We start from the raw sequence: 19,710 nt of genomic DNA, 5'->3' as shown, positions 1-19,710 counted from the left end.
CCCTGGGCCGGCCGCCCTCCTCCCCAGGGCTCACTGCTGTGGCTGCACCTAGCTGGGACCACGCGTCTCCCTGGTGCGCAGGCTTTCCCAGTATCAACAGCCCCTCTTCGTCCTGGGCCACGTGTGGGTCTTTGGTTTGTTTTGTTGGAAATGGGAAATGCCATTGCTTCAGCCGTGCCTCCGAGGTTCTGTGGCCCCTTTTATAAGAGAAACTCGAGTTTAGAGTTTAGAAGATCTTATGTGTATTGCCAACCACGAGAGGACACAGTACCGGCAGTGCCCTTCTGGAGCACAGGGGTCACCCCCGGATCCCCTCTGTCTCCGCCTGTCGGTGTTTGCAGCTCATTACCCGCATGGGGAGCACTCCGGCCGGATCCTCCGTCTCTTACCTGCTTCCCACTGACGTGCTGGGGACCCTCTGAGGCTCCCGGGCTGCCTTTGTGGAATGCTCTAGTTCCCTCCTCCCACGGGCCCTGGCTTCCACCGGCCACCTTCGCACCCTTTCTGGGCAGGCTCGCAGCCCCCCTCCCGTCTCCCCTCGGTGTGCTGCTCCCCTCCATGGAGGAAGGGGAGAGAAGAGGGCTAAGCAGCAGCCCTCCACGGCCCACCCCGCTGAGACTCGGCCACCCCTGCAGGGCTCACACTCGGCTGGAGTGTGGATTCGGGCACCAGACCACAGAGGAGAACCTTCCAGACTCCACTCTGGAGCCCACCCTGCACTCATCCTGTGGAAGGAGGCGCCCCAAAGGCAGGGGACAACGGCAGGCAATGGCCACTGAGCCACTGCTCCTGCCTCCCTGCGGGGTTTTCTGAGGACCACGTGGCAGGAAGGCCGGGTGGCCCTGAGCCAGCGCTTGGCACAAAAAAGGGTTCGGCTCATCAGATCCACCCTTCAGAGCAGGACCACCGGCCACCCCAGAGAACCTTCTTGTTTTCACGGGTGCCCGCCGGCACAGTGACCCGGTGTCCCCTGAGTCACCCTTCAGTGCCAGAGTCTGGGGCAGGATTTCAGGATACAAAGGTGAGCCGCTTCAGTGTGGCCTCTGGCCTCCTAACAGCGACAGACCTAGGACTTGACCGCTTGGCTTCAAGTACATGTGTACTTGACATCAAAGGCAGCCTCTCTCCAATCAGGGTGATCCAGCATCCGGGACCTCAGGAAGGATCTGCTGGGGCTTCTGGGGAAATGCGGGGGAGCGGAAGCACCCCAGATGCTTCTCTGCCAGCACCGTCACCCCTGGGGTGGGACAGGAGAATTTGGGGCTCGGGTGGATGCAGACCCAGCTGTCGGGAACTCGGGATCACACCCACCCCAGGCCCACGAGAAGGAGCCACGCTTGCAGCCTGGAGCCGGGGTTGGGGAGCCCTGCTGGAGAGGATCCCTGCATGGGGCACAGAGGGACTGAGATGCCCCTGGCAGGGCACCGAGCTGCCTCAGGCCGCCCCCTCTGCAGTGTCCGCCGTCCTCTGGAGGAAAGCCACAGCTCTGGCCCCAAGGCTGAGCAAGATCCCAAGGTCACCACCACCTGCAAGGCCCGCCCCACAAAACAGAGCCAAGGGCCTGCCTCTCTCGCAGCCTCTGCCTCGTGGATGCTCTGTGGTCACAGCGGCCTCTCAGGGTCCGTGCCTTCTGTGTCTGTGTCTCAGCTTCTGTGCCCCCCGAGGAGCGCCGCTGCCATCCCAGGAGCTGGCCGGAGCCCTGAGCTGGGGACCTCCGAGCGCTCCCCGTGTAGGGCCCGCCCTGGCCACCATCCAGCCAACGGGGAGGCAGCAGCCAGGCTCCTGGGGCCACTAAGAGGCGGAGGGCAAGGGGGTTCCTGTCTCCTCCCATCATTGGTGACATCACCAATATGGTGGCCCTAGACAAATGAGCTGCGGCAGGTGCCCCTGCATGTGCTTCAGGGGGACGGGGGCTCCCCTGTGGGGTCCTTAGGAAGATGACAGCCTGTCATGGAAGGCTTTTGAGCAAGGCTGCCGCCCTAGAACCTGCTGGCCGCTCATTATCCCCAACAGTGGGTTCTCTGTCCTGTGCCTCGGGGACCACACCCTTGCGAATGGTCAGTAGGGAGAGCAGGCAGGCCTGGTCCGAACACCCTAGAGATACATAGCGGGACCACGCGGGGTTTCTCCCTGCAATGCAACGTTGGTTTCACAGCTTAAAGTCAATCAAAGTTTTACTCCGTACTAACAGAGGAAGGGGGGGAACTGACCGTTACGGTAGGAGCGGGAGCGAGAGCTGACAAAATCCAACGCCCAGCCGTGATAAACATTTCCAACACAACTGGTATCTAGAAAGGAACTTTCTCAACCTAGGGAGGAGTGTCCACATAATCGTAGAGTATGCACGATCCTTAACGGTGGAGGGATGAAGGTTTTCTCCACCATGGGGAACAGTGCAGGAGGCGCGCTTCTGCCCTTTCTCTTCCACAGTACACAGGAGAGCCCCGCCAGCGGGGCACGCGCCTCATGCCCCGAAATAAAAACATTCCGATTGGAAAGGAAGAAGTACAACGATCTTTACTCACAGATGATCCTATATGGAGAAAATCCCAAGAGCTACACAGAGACCAAAAGGCCCTAGACCCGTAAGTACATTCGGCAAGGCCACAGGACACCAGATCAGTATTAAAATCGCAATTGTATGTCTATATACTAGCAACAAAAATTCAAAAATGAAATAAAATAATTTGAAAAACATTGCCGGGAAGATTTAAAGGAGCTCTGGATAGAGGGGTGCCTGGGTCGTTCAGTTGGGTGAGAGGCAGGCCCTTGATTTCGGCTCAGATCATGATCTCAGGGTCCTGGGATGAGTTCTGCGTGGGGCTCCGTGCTCAGCAGGGAGGCTGCCTGCAGATTCTCTCTCTCCTTCTGCCTGTGTCCCTCCCCCTGCTCGCGCTCACTTGCTCGCTCTCTCAAAGAAATAAATACTTTAAAAAGAAAAGTATAGATAGAGACATTTCATGGTTTGGAAGACTGAATATTGTCAAGATGGCAATCTTCCCCCATTTCATCTGTAGATTGGACACAAGCTCTATCCAAATCTCAGCTGAGTCTCCTATAGAAATTGACGAGCTGATTCCACAATGTAGGTGGAAATGCAGATGACCTTAAATAACTAAAGCATCGTGAAAAGGGAAAACAAAGTTGAGGATTTACCATAGGTATCCCGAGACTTATTATAAAGCACAGTAATAAAGACAGTGTGGTATTGGTGCAAAGATCAGTGTGTAAATCAGCGGAACAGACTGAGAGACTATTAACGTATCCCTACATATATGATCGATTGACTTTTTCTTGTGGCAAAGTACACAGAACGTGAAATGTACCATTTTACCCATTTTCAGGTATACGATCCAGTGGCCTGGAACACTTTCACAATGTTGTGCAACTGTCACCAGTATCACGTTCCAGAACATTTCCATCACCCCAGAACGGAAACACCATACCAGGAAGCTGTCGCTGTCCATTCCTTCTCTACCCCAGCCCTTCGCAACCAAAACGGTGCTTTCTGTCTCTCTGCCTCTTCTGGGCGTTTCATAAAAATGGAATCGTACAATATGTGACCTTTTCTGTCTGGTTTCTTTCCCTCAGCATAAGGTTCGGAGGTTCAGAGAGATTGTTGCTTGGGTCAGCACCTTGTTCCTGTTTAGGGGGTGAATTCTATGCCACCGTACGCATAGACCACTTCTGGTTAGCCATTCCCCCGGTGATGGACATTTGTGTTGTCTCTACCTTTTGGCTCTTATGCATAGCGCTGCGGGAACATTCGTGAACGAGTTGTGTTTGAACACCTGAGTTCACGTTTTGGGATCCATATGTGGGAGTGGAATTCCTGGATCGCATGGCTGTTCTCTGTTTCACTCACCGAGGAACCCCCACAGTGTTTCACAGAGAGGCCGCACCACCGTGTGTTCGCGCTAGTAACGTATGATGCTTCTGATTTTTCCACATCTTCTCTGATACTTGTTATTCTCCTGTTTTTAAATGATGGTCCTCCTCGTGGGTGTGAAGTGCTGTCTCATTGCGATCTTGATTTGCATTTCCCTAATGACTAAGGATGTTGAGCCTCTTTCCATTGCTTGTTGGCCATCTGTAGAATGATTCGTACCTAGGGATAAATTTGACAAACGATACACAAGACTGTACCGTGAAACCTCAAAAGAAATGAAAGAGCAGGTGTAAATGCGGAGCTGTGCGTGCTCATAGATTTGAAGACTCCGTATTGCTAAGTGTCAACTCCATGAAACTGACGTGTAGATTCAGTGCATTCCCAATAAACGCACAGCAGGACTCCTTAAAGAAATTGCCAAGCTGATCCCAACGTTTACACAGAAATGCAGAAGGCGGAAGACGGCCAAACGATTTTGAAAACGAACAGTTTCAGCACTTCACTACCTAGGTTCAAGGCTCACAGCCATCAACCGGGCCTCGTGCTATTGCAGAACGATGGAGATCAGTGCACAGAACGGAGAGTTCAGAATATACTCAGAACTACACGGACGATGGATTTTGACAGAAGCGTCAAGGCAATGCAATGGAGAAAGGATAATACTTTCAAGAAGTAGTCCTGGAAACATTAGAAAAGCGGGCCCGTGAGCATGCAACTTGACCCTAACCTCACATCACATACAAAAATTAACCCCAAACCAAGACATACATGGCAGAGAGGAAACCAGGGTATATGCCACCTGTGGGGGGGGGGGGACTGCAGTTCTCAGCTGAACTGCGGGGTGGGCTCCTCCCCAATGTCAAATGCAAGAAAAAGTCAGACCCTATCACCCCGGGAATCACAGCCAAAGGGCTAAGGCAGATGCCCTGCAGGCTCACCTTGACACCTACGTCCCCCACCACCTTTTTGTGCCCCAAGACCTCCTTCCCTTCCGCTTAGGAAAAACTGCTCTGCGGGCTGCCTGGCCCTCTCGCTGAAGGCCAGAGCAACAGCCCCGCCAGGCGTTCTGATGTGGTTCAAAAGAGTGGCCAGCAGGTGGCGCTGCTCTCTCAGCGCAGCCCAGACTCGGGCCAGGGTAAAGAGCCCTGCACCCAGCTTTGGCAGAACTAGCTTCCTGTAAGTGGGTGCACAGTGAGGAGGAGAAGCACAGGTTTTCGAGTTACCCGAGATGCACGATCTTGAGCACAGAAGACCCGTGAACGGATGCTGGGCTTCCGATGCCATGCGTGCTACACCCGTGATTCTCAGGCACAGCGGGGGGAACAGGGCGCCCCGTGTCCGCAGGGTCCGCTGAGAACACCATTAGTACCGGGAGATGGCTAGTCCCATCTCGAAGCGAGGCGCCTTGCGGTGCCAGCAGGCTTGCGAGGGGGAAAGCAGCTGGGTTGGAACCCTGGCTCTCCGGGTCACGAGCGGTGCCAGGCCTCTCGTACTTACTCTCTGCCCTTCGCTTCCTTCGTGTGCACAAGGATTAGCAATTCCGAGGTTCTGCGAGCCATCAGGGAAGTCCTGCACGTCAAGGAATAAGCTCTGAGCACGGAGCCCGCCACCGGGAAGCCGGCAGTAACGGAGGCCTGGTCTTTATTAGCTGTGAGCCTCCTTCGTAGCTCGTCACACAGGCTGTTCCGTCTCCGCGACGCCGAAAGGCAGCCCCGTGTCAGTGTCAAGGCCACGGACTTTGTCGTTGGGTACAGCAGCTGTAGCACTTCTCAGGGGCCGTGGGAACAGCCCCGGGCCTCCCTGAGCCCCAGTCTCGTGGCGGGAAAAGGAGCATGTGCCACAGCCTCCTCGCAGGCTGTCCCGGGGACCAGAGGCCGCCGTCTGCGGGCTGCGGGGTGCAGAGGAGGGGCCCGGTAGGTCACAGCTGCTGGGGCGCCCTGCACACCGGGGCACCGTCCACGGCGCGCCCGGGCCCGGACACGACTCCTTCCGTCCGCCGTGTCTGCACCTTGTCGGTTCCCTCTCCTCCGCCCGCGCTCAGCTGCGGGCCCGGGGTGCCGCAGGGATGCAAACGGAGAGAAAGGAGAGCCTAAAACAGAGGGGATTCCATCCGTCCACGTGTGTCCAGCTTCGGGAACGACAGCCGCCTACTATCTGACGGTTGTCCTGCAGCTGCGGTCCGCAGGGAGGTCCCCGAAGGTCCTGGGTTTCCTCTGCGCCCGGCTTTGCTGGAAACGTCCTGAGTCCTAGCGAGCCTCATCGTTGGCCCCCAGCAGCCACAGCAGCAAGCCTCTTGGTGCCCTCTCTCTCTCTCTCTCTCTCTCTCCAGTGTCTCTGGGAGAACCGAAGCACAGGAGCCTGGCCTCATTCCGGCCCCAACTCTGTTCCTTCCGGTGACTTTGCCTTTTCCTCTGCCAGGGAGAAGTAGGCCCTGTCACACATCGCAGTTTCCTGTCCCCGCTTCCTGAGAGCTCTCCACACAGGGCCCGGTTACTTCCCACTTGTGTGTCCAGCCCAGCCAGCGAGGCTCTCCAGCCCGGCTTGTTTGTAGTGGGAAGAATTTGGAATCCCAGCATTTCAGAAACCAAAGATAATCTTTATGTTTCTTTGCTGTTGCTTTTCATTCGGGTTGGTTTGTTTTGGTTTGATCATCATCACTGATAATATTTATTGAAGAGGAACAACGCCCTGACCTAGGCACCTCATAGATGTGTTGGCTTCCACAGTGTTCTTTATGGACAATATAGGTGAGACCGAACAGCGTATGTCAGGCAGACATAAGGCATTCAAGAAATAATTAAGTTGTTTTTGTTTCTAATCTTTTTCATTATTTTTTTTATTTTTAAAGGTTTTGTTTATTCATTAGAGAGAGAGCACAAGCAGGGGGAGAGTAAGAGGCAGAGGGAGAAGCAGGCTCCCCGCTGAGCAGGGAGCCCCACTTGGGACTCGATCCCAGGACCCTGGGATCACAACCTGAGCCAAAGGCAGATGCTTCACCGACTGAGCCACCCAGGAGCCCCTGTACATATGATTTCTTTAAAAATCTTTTTAAAAAAGGAATAAACGAGTCCCCCATTTAAAATATGGAGCTAATAAAAATCTATCTTATGAAGTTGTTGGGAGGAATCAGTGAAAATCATATATGTGCAATATCTTATGCATAGTAAATGTTCAGAATTTTACTGCTTCTTAGAATCCTAGATCAAGGGGCGCCTGGGTGGCTCAGTTGGTTAAACATTTGCCTTCGGCTCGCTGCTTGTTCCCAGGGCCCTGGGATCGAGCCCTGCATCGGGCTCCCTGCTCTTCGGGGAGCCTGCTTCTCCCTCTGCCTGCTGCTCTTCCCGCTCATACTCTTTCTCTTTCTATCTCTCTGTCAAATAAATAAAATCTTAAAAAAAAGAATCTTAGATCAATAAAATGTTGAATATTTTCTCAGATACATTCTATATTTATCATTCAGTAGTTCAAATGTCTGACGTTTAGAAATGTGAAGAAAACAAAGGCACAGCCAGTTTTCCGGGCGCGATAATGTGAGTGTACCTTAAAGTTGTTGAAGGACATTGTCCCACATATGTGAAAAATCCATTTTACCATGAAATCTGAATTATATGAAGTTGAAAACCTGAAAAAAGACTATCCCCAACTACCACTCATTTGTTTAACTTGCCTTTATATTCCATTTGAGTCAGAATAATCTTGATTCCAGTTTTCATTATATAAAAATAAAAAATCCAGCAAGACCAGAAATATGGATATATTTTCCTGGGCTTGCACAAGCAGGGTGAGGGGAGGAGGGGCAGAGGGAAAGGGAAAGAGAGAATCTCTCAAGCAGACTCCCAGCTCAGCACGGAGCCCAACGTGGGGCTCTATCTCACGACGCTGAGATCATGACCTGAGTTGAAAGCAAGAATTGGATGCTCAACGGAGGCGCCCCTGCAATCTCTTTTTCAATACAGCTTACAAACTCACCTCCATTTCCAATCTCATTATGCAGGTGCTCAATGGCAGAAAGATCTGCAATAAAAACATTTTTTTTAAAAGTCAAAGTTGTGAAACTAAGTCTCATTCAACAGGTTCTATGAGAGGGGAGGTAAGCATCTGGAAAATAAAATAAAGGAAGACACAGTAATTGGAAGTTTTTATCTGGAGTTTTTTCAGAGCTCTTTGCCCCTTGCTTCATGTTTAAAGATGCATGTGAACTCAATGTTCTTGAAATTTCCCTTTTTGTCAATCGTCTCTGCACAACTCACGGACTTCCTTGTCTGGAAACCAATCTCTCATTGTTGTCAACAGCTCTCTCAGATAATGTTCCCGAATCGTGCCTGTTGCTTCTTCATCAAAGCAAGTGAAAGCATTTCTGATGACGGCTTCTGGATCTGTGCCATTCAACTTCTTAGCAAACGTCATGAGGAGCAAGGTGAAATTAACAGGCCCTAGGGCTCCTTCATCGCGGCATTGAGGTACGCCGGGTCCGATTCTTCCCTAGAGAAGTGAGCCTAGCATGCAAATTATCCTTGCTGATGAAACCGTCTCTGTGCTGAGCAGTCATGTTGAAGACTTCCTTGAATTCCTAAATCTGTGGCTGACCAAACACGGCAAGCACATTGGATGCTACGTTCCCGGTGTTTGCCTTTTTGCTCCACATGCTGGCTGTTTCATTCCGGAGGTGTGTCCTTTATTTTTATTTATTTATTTATTTTTTCTTTTCAAGATCTTATTCACTTGAGAGAGAAGGAGAGAGCACCAGCGGAGGGGAGAGGCAGAGGGAGATGCGGGGCTCGAACCCAGGACCCTGAGATCACGGCCTGAGCCAAAGGCAGCCACTTACCCATCTGAGCCCCCCAGGCGCCCCTGGAGATGTGTGTCCTTTAGAAGTTATGGTTCGTGTTGTCTAAACTCAGTCTCATTACTGAGGATCTTCATAAATGAGGATCCAGTCAGCCATCATCATAGAAGTTGTTGACCTTTGGCTCAGGTCATGATCCCGGGGTCCTGGGATCGAGTCCACATCGGCCTCCTTGCTCAGCGGGGAGCCTGCTTCTCCCTCTCCCTCTGCCCCCCTCGTGCTTTCTCTCTCTCTCTCACATGAATAAATAAAATGTTAAAAAAAAGAAAATTTCCATAACAGAAGTAGGTTAAAATATTACCTACCCCAAAAGGGCTGTAATCCAATGGTTTTCAAGCTCTGTAAAAAAAAAAATAAACAAAAGGATCCCCCTTTTTTTCAAATAAGATCTTAGGTGGAACCCTGATATGTAAAACACATCGAAGGCAAGCTGCTCTGGCTGAAGCTTGGATGGCTGGCCACTAGAGTTCGGCCTTTGGCCTTCCACCAGTACCAGCCAGTGAGCCACCCCCATCGGGCAGTCCTCTAGGCTTGCTTAGTACTCAAGTGCAGTCTGTGGACCAGTAGCAATAGCATCACCTGGGAGCTTGTGACTCTGAGGCCCCCACATTAGAATTTGAAAAGCGTGGCTCTGTGGTAGCTGGAGGCTCCAGGAAGGTTTTACAAATGAACTAAAGGAGGCTCATGGTGACAGGCACAGAGCCAGACAACAGGGAGCAGATGGGAGAGCCGAGGTGGGGGCTAGGTTGCCTGACCTTCAGCCCCACGCTTGTGCTCTGCTCTTGTCAATTGCGCCCAGAGGCACGTTTCTCCTCTGGTCCCAGAGGCCAGGCTCATGCTTTGTTTCTTTCTTTCTTTTTTTTAAGATGTTATTTATTTGAGAGAGAGAGATAATGCATGCACAAGCTGGGGGAGAGGCAGAGGGAGAAGCAGGCTCCCCGCTGAGTAGGGAGCCCAATGCGGTGCTGGATCCCAGGACCCTGAGATCACCTGAGTTAAAGGCAGATGCTTCACAGACTAAGCCACCCAAGCGCCCCTCATGCTTTGTTTCTGCCACCAAGCCCCAGCCTTCTGCCTGGTGCTGCTAACAGCCCCTGTCCCATGTCCTTGCACCTAAATCTATAACTTAATTCCTTACCTAATACCAAGTTCCTCCAGGACTGGGGACAAAAAGGTCCCCACTATTCCCCCCTCTCTACAAATTCCTCACCCCAGTCTTTGCTCAAAACCGTCACTGATGGGACGCCTGGGTGGCTCAGTGGTTAAGCGTCTGCTTCCGGCTCAGGTCATGATGCCGGCGTCCTGGTATCGAGTCCCACATTGGGGTCCTCCTTGCCCAGTGAGGAGCCAGCTTCTCCCCCTGCCTGCTGCTCCCTCTGCTTGTGCTCTCTCTCTCTGACAAATAGGTAAATAAAATCTTAAAAAAAAAAAAACTGTCTTTGATGAGTCAGGCAGCCTCATGGGAAAAATCCTAGGAGGGTACACATTTGGCATCAGGGTGTCCCCAGGCGGGTTGAAGTTTGAGATTAGAATTCCAGTTTCTGGCAGGTTCTGGGATGAGCAATGTGGGGACTTCTGTCTACTTCTTTGGCCATTCGATTACCAGTTGCTTCTGCCTCCGCCAAAGCTGTCTGTTAGGCAGGGTCCCTGCCACCGACAACAGACATTTCAGCCCCGTTCCTTCTAAAGACCATTTAAAACCATAATGGATACACCAGAATATTCTTTTTTTTATAATGATTTTTTATTATATTATGTTAGTCACCATACAGTACATCCCTGGTTTCCGATGTAAGGCTGATGATTCATTAGTTGCGTATAACACCCAGTGCACCATGTAATACGTGCCCTCCTTACTACCCATCACCAGCCTGTCCCATTCCCCCACCCCCTCCCCTCTGTAGCCCTCAGTTTGTTTCTCATAGTCCATAGTCTCTCATGCTTCATTCCCCCTTCTGATTACCCCCCCTTTCTTTATCCCTTTCTTCCCCTACTGATCATCCTAGTTCTTATGTTCCATAGATGAGAGAAATCATACGATAATTGTCTTTCTCTGCTTGACTTATTTCACTTAGCATTATCTCCTCCAGTGCCGTCCATGTTGAAGCAAATGTTGAGAATTCGTGCTTTCTGATAGCTGAGTAATATTCCATTGTATATATGGACCACAACTTCTTAATCCAGTCATCTGTTGAAGGGCATCTCGGCTCCTTCCACGATTTAGCTATTGTGGACATTGCTGCTATGAACATTGGACACCAGAATATTCTTAAATAGAAAGCTTTAGAGTTTTGATTCCTGATCTCACAAGCACTCCCATGAGGCTGGAAATGCTTCCTGTAGCCCTTGTCTTGGGCCACGCTGGCCTGGGTAAAACCAGGAATAGGGCTTCCTGGTGTTGTGGTGTGTCCTGACCCAGGACCGCAGAACTGGATCCCTCCGTGAAGTCCTGGTACCCTGGGGCCCGCCGCAGGCTGGTGCTCTATATTTAATCGGACTCTCCATACAGCCGTGAAATGCAGCACTCTACCAGCAGATGGAGGTGAGGAGGGAAGGAAACAGAGCCAGACCTCCTTCCCTCGTCCTGGGCTTGGTCCAAGTCGACTACATCAGGGCTCTTAGAAGCCACCGAGCAGAAGGGCAGGAATGGGATGCGTGGGTCTGGAGCAGGGAGGAGCCCACGACCTCTTGAAATGACCTGAGGCATTTGGGGCATGATTTGCTGGAGGTGAGTGACTTATGTTAAGAAGCTGTTATGAGCGGTGCGCCTGGGTGGCTCAGTCGTTGGGCGTCTGCCTTCGGCTCAGGGCATGATCCCAAAGTCATGGGATCGAGCCCCGCATCGGGCTCCTTGCTCTGCTGGGAGCCTGCTTCTCCCTCTGCCCCTCCCCCTTGCTTGTGCTTTCTCTCAAATACATAAATACAATCTTAAAAAAAAAAAAGAAGCTGTTATGAGCATTTCCGGACTCAAGTCCCTGCACATCTCCAAGCGTGGCAGTAAGAAAGAAGGCTGGCAAGGTCTGAACGTTCAGCAGGCTCTTTCCACACCCTTCACGAGGTCTCGCGTGCAGCGTCCCTCAATGCCAGATCCGTGCCTTGCGTCCTTCTGCTTGTGTGATTAGGTGACTTATTAGTGAGGTTTGAAGAATGTGAGATAAATCTCAGGATCTCAGGTGTTCCTGTTCGAGAACAGAGTGTGTCTGGGGACAGGGACTGCTTCGAGTCGTCTGGGTCAGGTTATTGGAATAACACAAGTATCTGCTGAGGGAAGTTCGTGAACAGCGATTCCTTGACTAGAGTGATTTCTCCAGGCCTCTGTAAATTGTGTGGGGCTATTCACACCTGGGGGGCATAATAAGCGTGACTTTGAAAAAACAATTCTTTCCTTGCCACCTGGTCACTTCCTTAGAAGGACCAAGAATGAAAGACTTCGGGTTTCCCTAGGTCCTAGAAGGTATTTGTGCAAACAAGCTCCATTATCACAAAGCCCCTTCAATATTCTGGATTAAGGATATCAGTTCTGAAGTGGGGCCTTGGCAGGGGAAGGGGCGGGTCAAGGATGAAAAGGACAAAGGTCAGGAGTCTGGGAGCAGGTTAGCTGGGTCCTCTGCTTTGGGTCTTAAACCAGGCTGAAATTTTCATTTGTGGCTCAGGATCCTTTTGCAAAGCTCACTGGTTGTTACCAGAATTGTTTTCCTTGTGGGTTTAGGGCACTCTTGCTAGCTGTCCGCTGGGAGTCACTCTCAGCTTCTAGGGGCTGGCCACAGCTCCTTGCCAAGTGGCCCCCGTATTTTCTAACAATCGAGAAATACAAAAGGCTTGGATAGCAGCAAGGGGAAGTCTGCAATGGCAGCATGAGGGCCTTCAAAAACCTGCCCCTCCAGAAAAGCAATGAACACACTGGCAGAAATGGTCAAGGTCAACGTGTTCAGGACTCCAGATGTTAACCCCAGGCTTGCAACCGCCCGAGGAGCTTTTATTCAAGAAAAAGTGCCGAATCACAATAAGCACACAGGGTTTGTGGCTTTTGAACTTGGACTATTCCTATCCCCTTCTCCCCAGCTTCACGGGAGTCTTCAAATCCAGCCTTGTGATCTCTGTAGCTCTAAAAACCACACACCTAAAAAATAAGCCTAAAAAAAAAAAAGGCCAAAACGGAAAGCAGTCCAAATATCCTTCCATTAATAGTGATGATCTGAGTGGAGAGTGAGATTTGGGTGACTTTTGTTTTTCACGTTATAGAATTTCTATCCAGTTAAATTGTTAGAAGAGTATTACTTCAATTTTTTTCTTATTAAGTAAACTCCACCCTAACATGGGGCTTGAACTCACTACCTCAAGATCAAGAGTCGCATGCTCTACTGACTGAGCCAGCCAGGTGGCCCACAAGAGTGTTATTTTAAAAATAAAAGACTAGTATCCAAGATCTACAAAAAACTTCTCAAACTCAATACACGTGAAACAAATAATCAAATCAAAAAAATGGGCAGAAGATATGAACAGACACTTTTGCAATGAAGACTTACAAATGGCTAACAGACACATGAAAAAATGTTCAAAATCATTAGCCATCAGGGAAATTCACATCAAAACCACATTGAGAATCCACCTTACACCAGTTAGAATGGCAAAAATGGACAAGGCAGGAAACCACAAATGTTGGCGAGGATGTGGAGAAAGGGGATCTCTCCTCCACTGTTGGTGGGAATGCAAGTTGATACAGCCACTCTGGAAAACAGTGTGGAGGTCCCTTAAAAAGTGAAAAATTGAGCTACCGTATGATCCAGCAATTGCACTACTAGGTATTTACCCCAAAGATGCAGACGGAGTGAAGAGAAGGGCCATATGCACCCCAATGTTCATAGCAGCATTGTCCACAATAGCTAAATTGTGGAAGGAGCCGAGATGCCCTTCGACAGACGAATGGATAAAGAAGATGTGGTCCATATATACAATGGAATATTACTCAGCCATCAAAAAGAACGATTTCACAACATTTGCTGCAACATGGATGGGACTGGAGGAGATTATGCTAAGCAAAATAAGTCAAGCAGAGAAAGACAATTATCATATGGTTTCACTTATTTATGAAACATAAGAAGTAGGAAGATCGGTAGGAGAAGAAAGGAAAAAGGAAGGGGGGTAAACAGAAGGGGGAATGAACCATGAGAGACTGTGGACTCTGGGAAACAAACTGAGGGCTTCAGAGGGGAGGAGAGTGGGGACTGGGATAGGCCAGTGATGGTTATTAAGGAGGGCACGTATTGCATGGTGCACTGGGTGTTATACGCAAGTAATGAATCATGGAACTTTACATCAAAAACTAAGGATGTACTGTATGGTGACTAACGTAACATAATAAAAAATTATTATAAAAAATAAAAATATAGTACAACTAAAGATCAAATGGGAATGGAGTTCCTGAGAATGGTCTAGTGATTAAGGGATGGTAGATAGAAATTGCACAGAACTGTTTATGACTGTTTCTAGCTTAAGACCTCTATAAAACATTGATGTTCCTTTTATTTGATAGGCCATCTTTCACATTTCATTTTAGTGAAATCCAAAAAAACGTTTCTAAGAGCTTTTAGAGACTAACAATTTGACCTTTGGTTCCTGACTCTACTTTGCCTATAAGGTTCTAAGTTTGTCAGGTGTAAATTCTCTTCCCCTGGTGGTTTTCAGGGAAAACTCTTTGCAAAATTAACTGTGAGTTAACTCATCTTTAATCCTAACAGCGACCCAGAAGCTTCTGGTTAACAGCGAACCAGAAGCCATCATAAGCAGATTTTTGTGCCCACTGTTACAGGCCAGTCGGGAGCCTGAAACTATTTTTGACTGTGCAGAATAATGCATCCTGGGCCTGCAAGTACATTAGAAGGAAGGCTTTAGGCACCCACCTGCTGTGATAACATCCCCACAATTATTTAGAAGGCCATCTGTGTGAATGAGCCAAGGAAAAAACCTGCCATGAATAAAATTCCCCACCTCCCACTCCAGACACAACAATTATTCATGTTTTGTTTGAGACCAGGAAGTAACCTGCAGGGTTCAAATTCTCCCACAATTATTGGAAAGTATCTCTGCTTAAGACCGGGAAGTAACCACTGTGATCAAATCCTCCACAATTATCTGTTGACCATGGATAGGATTCGGATCGTCTTTGATGGCCCTAAAATTGTAGGTACAATTTTGTGCTAATGTGACTTGGGAGAGGGTCCGCTGCTTTCATCGGTTTCCTGCCGTGGCTTGTGGCCAAAAGAAATATAAGATCCACTGATCTAAGGGTTTACTGGATTGAAACTAGGAAGTACCAGACCGATGAAAGGCATTCCTTTCCCCCCACCTCCCCCAAGATTCTTCAAAGACGGCTCTCAGTACAGGGTAATCCCTGTACCTGCAGTTTTTTGGACACTATATCCAGACAGAGGACGTGTAGTGGCCAAGGGCAGGCCGCCCCAGAATGTTCCACTTTGGCACTTGATCATTTTAAATAAAAGTTACTGAAGAGAGAGCCTGCGTGAGGACACTCAGACCCTCCTCTGTCTCCTTGAAAGCAGAGACTAAATTTCCCATGTGGAAGGTGCCCTTCCGGGACCAGGAGATAAAGAGAAATCCTTGTCCCCAGAGGTGGGAAATTCAGAGCAGAGAAGGCTGTAGAAACAACCCTTGTTACTTTGCACTAATGTACGACCCTGGCCGAAATTCTGTTTAGAATTCCTTCCTAACCGAAGCTCCCAAAGTTAAGTTTTCTTTTCTTTTTTTAAAATAATTTTTTAAAGATTTTATTTATTTATTTATTTATTTGAGAGAGAGAGAGCACAAGCAGGGGGAGCAGCAGAGGGAGAGGGAGAAGCAGACTTCCCACTGAGCAGGGAGCCCATTATGGGGCTCGATCCCAGGACCCTGGGATCATGACCTGAGCTGAAGGCAGACGCTTCACCGACTGAGCCACCCAGGCGCCCCACAAAGTTAAGTTTTTTTTTGTCCTGCCAGTGCCTCACAGATTTATTGTCTCTGTCTAAAAAGGATAAAAACCACCTGCCTTGGTCATTTCTTTAGGTCTCAATTTCATTACTGGGCCTCCGTGCACATGTAATAAAATTTTTGTTTTTGTCTCCTGTTAATCTGTCTCATGTCGATTTAAATCTTAGTCCAGCTGGAAGGCCTTGAAGGGTAAAGGAAGAATTTTTCCTTCCCTACGGATGGAGCACTGAGGGGAGCGCTGGAGAGAAGAAAACATGATAAGACAGAAGGGTGCTTCCGAGCTCCTGACCTGGAAGGGTTTTCAGGAAGAAGGATCTGTCTCAGCTTTGAGAGTAACCCCAGTCTTAGGCTGTGGAGCCTAGAAGAGAGGACAGCTGGATGTTTCTGGAGGTGTGGTGTAGGCAATGAGTAACTGCTATGTTAGGAACCATCATAGATCCTGTTGCTATTGGATTCAAGGGAATTGCCCCTGGAGCCAACCAAGATAGGGCCAAGGGCCAGGGCTATGGGAGAGAAGCAGCCCGGCCTGCAGTGAAACGGGCTGGAACAAGGCAGCGGCATCACATACAGGGAGCGCTGACCGGCATCCCAAGTTCATGGCTCACTAACTGTGTGCACTTGGCCCTTAGCCTTTTGAGATCCCATTTCCGCCTCTGCAGGCTGTGAGTTTGGGACTAATGACACTCCCAAGCACACATCTTTTAGAGTTTCAGGTTTAAAACCTTTGTTTGTTTCCAAAAGTCAGAAAAGTATGACTTAGGAGCTAATTTGTGCCAAGTAAGATACAACCAAGCTGATTATCTATATAGTGTATCGACCTGGGGCCCTGAGATGCCTCATGTCATGCCACGCCAAGGTAGAGTAGATTCTGATGTCTCAGGTGCCATCTCAGACCCTCCTGGTTGAATGAAATGCTCGAGAGGAAAGGCTGGAAGTGGCATGATGCTCAGGGCTGCAGCCAGAAAATCGCTGCCAGAAGATGAGAAATAAATGCATGAATTCCTCTGGTGGAGGACGCAGAATTGATATGAAAGAAACTGGGGGAAGATCCTGTTTGGGGATGCAACTTTATCACATGGATCAAAAAAACCTTTGGGGGACAATTCTTTTCTTTTTTAAAAAGATTTATTTATTTATTTGAGAGGAGTGAAAATTTTCCATACTTCGATTTTACTTTTTCTGATGTCTGCCAGTGCTTATGCCCCAAATATTTAGGCAGCATGAAAGTGTCAGTGCCTTTCAGCCAATGACCAGCAGGAACACACCTGTAGTTGAACAAGTTGGGTTAATTACTCATTACAGGTGAGGAAAAATGAACACCATGGGGGGAACCATGAGGTCTTTCAGTAACAGAAGTGTGGTGGGATTCTTCCAAGCAGGTAAGATGAAAGGGTAAGAGGGGGGCAGAAATTGAGCAAGAAAGTAATAGAAGGACTGGATTCTATCCAGGCAGTCCCAGCCTAGATAAGAAGTCATGTCACAGGAAGAGAATTTTGAGGGCACAGGGAAGGAGGACAGTGGTCAACAGCATTCCATACCAGGGAGATGACCAGAAAGAAAAGGACTGAATTTTGTCAAGACCAATATCGATTGAGTAATTGGGGTAGAAGCAAGCTTGCAGCAGTTGAGGAGTGGATAGGAGAGCAAGATTTCGAGACAACAAATACAGACAATTCTTTTGAGAAGCAGTACCATGAAGGAAGAGGAAAGGATAATAGCTAGAGAGGGCCGGAGTCAAGATGTTGATTATGTTGGTGTTGTTTTAATGGGAAAGACTTGGGTTTGTTTAAACGCTGGTGAGAAACATTAAAGGGCGGAGAAGAATGTGAAAATGAGGGTAATGGGGTGGAAATGGAAGGGAGGAGTCAGGAGAGAATTCAGTCAGTCAGTCAACAAGTGTTTGAGGGGCTGCCATATTCCCCGCATTATGAAGATCCTGAAAATGCCATGGTAATCAAGACCCAGAGCACAGGTGGACAGACTGGGCTCAGATGCAGCACCCCGTCTTCCACCGTGACAAGGAGAGAGGAGACAAGGATGGCTGCTGAGGTGGGTGAGTTTTTAGTGGCAGGAAGGTAGAGAGCTGAGGGGCTTCTTGCCCAACAATGTCGATTTTCCCTGAAGAGTAGGAAGCAAAGTCCTTTTGCCACAGCTGAGGGTTAAAAGTGGAGAAGGAATTGTTCTTGTGGGGCATGGAAAAATGTGGTGGTTAATTTTATGTTTCAACTTGGCTGGGTCACTGTACCAGGATATTTGGTCAGACACTAGTCTAATTCAGATGAGATTAGTGTTTCAGTCAGTGGACTTTGAGTGAAGGAGATTGCCCTCCATAATACGGGTGAGTCTCATCAGTCAAAGGCCTTGAGAGTGAGACTGAGGTCCCCCAAGAAGAGGGAATTCTGCCAGTGGACTGCCTTTGAACTCCAGTTGCAACATCAAATTTTCCTTGGGTCTCCAGCCTGCTGGCTGACCCTGTCAAATTCCAGCTTGTCAGTCCCCACAGTCATGTGAGTCCGTCTTACAATTGCTCTTTCTCAATAGATGGATAGATAGATAGATAGTAGAGATGTAGCCTATTGGTTATGTTTCTCTGGAGAACTCTGACAGAACCTGTGGAGAGAGATTGAGTCTGCTGACTTGGGATATGGAGAAGGATGGCTGGATGGCATCAAGGACTGAGTTGAGGTCGGAGACCAGGAATCTGTAGTTCACCCATCCACGTGGTTGCAGGATTTTCTCTTGCAGTGCTCAGCAGCCCTGGGTAAGGAGGCAGAAAGAAGGCAGAGGTATTTGGATGGATCCAGGATCGGAGTTCTGGAGAAATGGAATGGAAATACAAGGGGGATAGGACAGGGAGTCATCGAATGATGTACCGTGCATTTAGTCTAGACTGAGAAAGAATTGAAGACAGAAAGGCGTTAATTGAGTAGGAGAACATGGAACTGAAACAGGGGACTGAAATCTGGTGAGAGTAAAAAAACCAAACCAACCAACCAACAAACACACCAAAACAACCCCAAACGGTGTGTTATGGGTTGAATTGTGTTCCCTCCAAAAAAGAGATGATGAAGTCCTAATCTCCGGGGCTTCAGAATGTGACCTTGTTTGGAAATAGGATCCTTTACAGAGGTAAACCAGTTCAAACGAGGTCACTAGTGTGGGCTCTGGTCCAATAAGACTTTATGGGTCCTTATAAAACGGGGAAATTTGACACAGAGACAGACAGGCGCAGAGGCAAGACGACATAAAGAGGCAGGGAGAACGCAGTGTGAAGCCAGAGGATTGGAGTGATGCATCTATAATCCAAGCAACACCAAAGATTGCTGGCAACCCACCGGAAGCTACTAAGAGGCAAAGAAGGAATCCTTAGAGATTTCAGAGGGAACACGGCCCTGCTAACACTTGAATTTCAGACTTCTAGCTTCCAGAACTGTGAGGCAATAGATTCCTGTTATTTTAGGCCGGCCAGTTTGTGGTGCTGGTTACAGAAGCCCTACGAAACTAACCCTATGTATGTGGAGAGTAAGGGAGTCAAAGAGCTTGAAGGATCAGAGTTGATTAAAGAGTTGATTCTAATTGGGTCCAGACCCCGGAGGCAGTTAGGTAATCTTGAGGGGGGTGTATAGAATAGTCAGTTCCCCCGGAGTTTCTGAAAGACCCAGATTTGTGGGGGCTGATGTGGAGTAACTAGGAGGCTTCATTGGAGCCACCGGACTCTTTCCTATGTCATCCCAAGTCTCGCTGGTGGTCCCAGGGCACCCCAGAGCAAACCAGAATGTAGGACCTCCCCAAGGAAACCATTTTGAGATCAAATGAGCCCTGCGTTGCTTTCAGCAAACCTCGCTACGAGGCCATTTTGTGTGAAGCAGTAATGGCAAACAGACTTGCGGTTCACCATAGGGTGACTTCCTTTGGCCGTCACTAGGCAACAAATCAGGATAGATCCAGCTGTAGCCAATTACATGCTCTCCAGAACAACGCACTTTCT

This window comes from Ursus americanus, chromosome X (assembly GCF_024610735.1).
Source record: "Ursus americanus isolate L20-20 chromosome X, mUrsAme1.1.p, whole genome shotgun sequence".
NCBI lineage: Eukaryota > Metazoa > Chordata > Mammalia > Carnivora > Ursidae > Ursus > Ursus americanus.
The sequence above is the reverse complement of the archived record's forward strand: the minus strand, read 5'-3'. Positions refer to the sequence as shown.